The sequence below is a fragment of the Phascolarctos cinereus genome, unplaced genomic scaffold (assembly GCF_003287225.1).
Source record: "Phascolarctos cinereus isolate Bilbo 61053 unplaced genomic scaffold, phaCin_HiC Scaffold_4;HRSCAF=312, whole genome shotgun sequence".
In the NCBI taxonomy this organism is placed as follows: Eukaryota; Metazoa; Chordata; class Mammalia; order Diprotodontia; family Phascolarctidae; genus Phascolarctos; species Phascolarctos cinereus.
Window position 1 is genome coordinate 135631408 of NW_027555847.1, and position 2130 is coordinate 135633537.

The 2130-nt window shown below is 40.4% G+C and overlaps 1 pseudogene; it reads right to left on the minus strand.

The window, feature by feature from the left end:
* Positions 1 to 231: 231 nt before the first annotated feature.
* Positions 232 to 1297, minus strand: LOC110222080 (general transcription factor IIH subunit 3-like; annotated as a pseudogene).
* Between the last annotated feature and the right edge of the window lie 833 nt (positions 1298 to 2130).

Here is a 2130-nt window from a genome sequence, read left to right on the forward strand (position 1 = left end):
CTGATACAAAGTGAAGTGAGGAGAACCAGGAGAATATTTTACAAAATTATAGCAATATTGTAATGATGGCCAATTGTGAAAAATTTAGTTACTCTGGTTAAGACAATGATCTAAGACAATTCCAAAGTATTCTATCATTTCTTCTAACAACACATTCAGCATAGATTACTCAGTTAAAATCTCTACTGTAGGAAAAGAGGGTTAAGTGTTTGGGGGGGCGGTTTATGGTCACTAGGAATATGCTTTTAATGTCTTCTTTTTGGCTTTCAGAACAGGTGGCAGTTGAAATTTTAAAAGTTGTCTCACATGAGGTGCAAATAGGGCTGAAATTGCAGAATATTGACAAACATACAAAGCAGATGTAACCAATTACAATGAGATTTCTCTTTTTCCTTTTCTTTCTTTGTTTTTTTGGGGGTATAGGTAATGGGGTTAAGTGATTTGCCCAGGGTCACACAGCTAGTAAGTCTTATGTGTCTGAGGCTGGATTTGAACTCAGGTCCTCCTGAATCCAGGGCCAGTGCTCTATCCACTGCGCCACCTAGCTGCCCCTACAATGAGATTTCTATGGCAGAAGCAGGCAGCTCTGTAGTCAACATGAATAGGAGGTGAGAGGTTTAACTGAGACTTTTGGTCTTGATCAGGAAGAAATACCTATAATAAATATGGAAGAAGAGATGGCATCTGGGACACCTTCAGGTATATGCCCCCTGTAATGTCTCAGGCCTGTTGGAGGAGCCCTGAATCAGTATCTAAGACACAAGAGTCAATCATAATATTCTGTTTCTGCGCTACGAAGAGGACATTCATGAAGTTCATATATTGCGATACATTGTCTTCTGCAGTCTAAATGACCAATATTCTCGACTTCATTTCTTGGTTATCTTTAACTCCTTGCTTATGCTGTCACTATAACAAAGTGCTTTGTGAGAGATTCTGCCACCAGCATTTCTGTACCCTGCCCCTCCATGTCATTTTGGTCATGAGATCTCTAATCTCTTCAGTAATTTCTTCCTTTGCTACAGTTTAATAACTCATATTTTCCATCCCTACTACCTGGAGGATAATACTCGGCAGAATCATTGCCAGGATCACCAAATAAGTCTCCAAATTTTCAGTTCTTTCCGGGATACAAGAATCAACTCTCTTAAATATGATTTGCTATCACAGCAAGTTTGTTGGAATGATTCATAAGTAAGTGAGAATTTCTCATCACCATGACAGCATGTACACATTTTGATAATGTCAACTGAGATGCTTTCAAAGCTTCTTTTCGCCTCCAAACTGGGTTTGTGTCAGTTACAAGAACTAGAAGGTTTAATTCAGACTTGTACAACCTGACAGTGGATAGGGGCCCAAAATTAAAAGAGGCTACACTTCTTCAGGCCACAGACAGGTTAGACTAGAGACTGACGCTCTCTACTTGGTTGGTTACAGCGGGTCACGTGACAAACAGGAGATGGGCAGTGGCAACCGTCCATTTTTCAAGGGCTGCTAGAAATCCCTTGTCCGTGGGCCGTATGTTGTGTAGGCCTGGTTTAATTCAATATCTTTGGAGATCATGGGGAGCCACTGGGCTTCAGCAGAGAGCAACAGGAGCCCCTTGGCCACCGTACCTTAGGCTCTGGAATCAGGGTTGATCAAATGTCTTAAGTCTTTCAAAATGGTTCATTTTTTTTTTTAGCAGAACAAGGAGAACATTGCACACAGCAACAACAATATTGTATGATGACCAATTGTGAATGACTTAGCTACTCTCAGCAATGCAATAATCTAAGACAATCCCAAAGGACTCAAAATGACAAATGCTGTCTACCTCCAGAGAAAGAACTGATGGTGTCTGAATACAGTTTGAAGCATATTTTTTAAACTTTATTTTTCTTGGCTTTTTTGGTCTGTGTTTTCTTTCACAACATGACTAATATGGAAATATGTTTTGCATGACTGCACATATATAACCTATAATCTATAATGAATTGTTTTCCTTCTCAATAAGGGGGGTGGAGGAGCAGCTAGGTGACACAGCGGATAGAGCATCGGCCCTGGAGTCAGGAGAACTGAGTTCAAATCCAGCCTAAGACACATAACATTCACTAGCTGTGTGATCCTGGGCAAGTCAATTAACTCCAA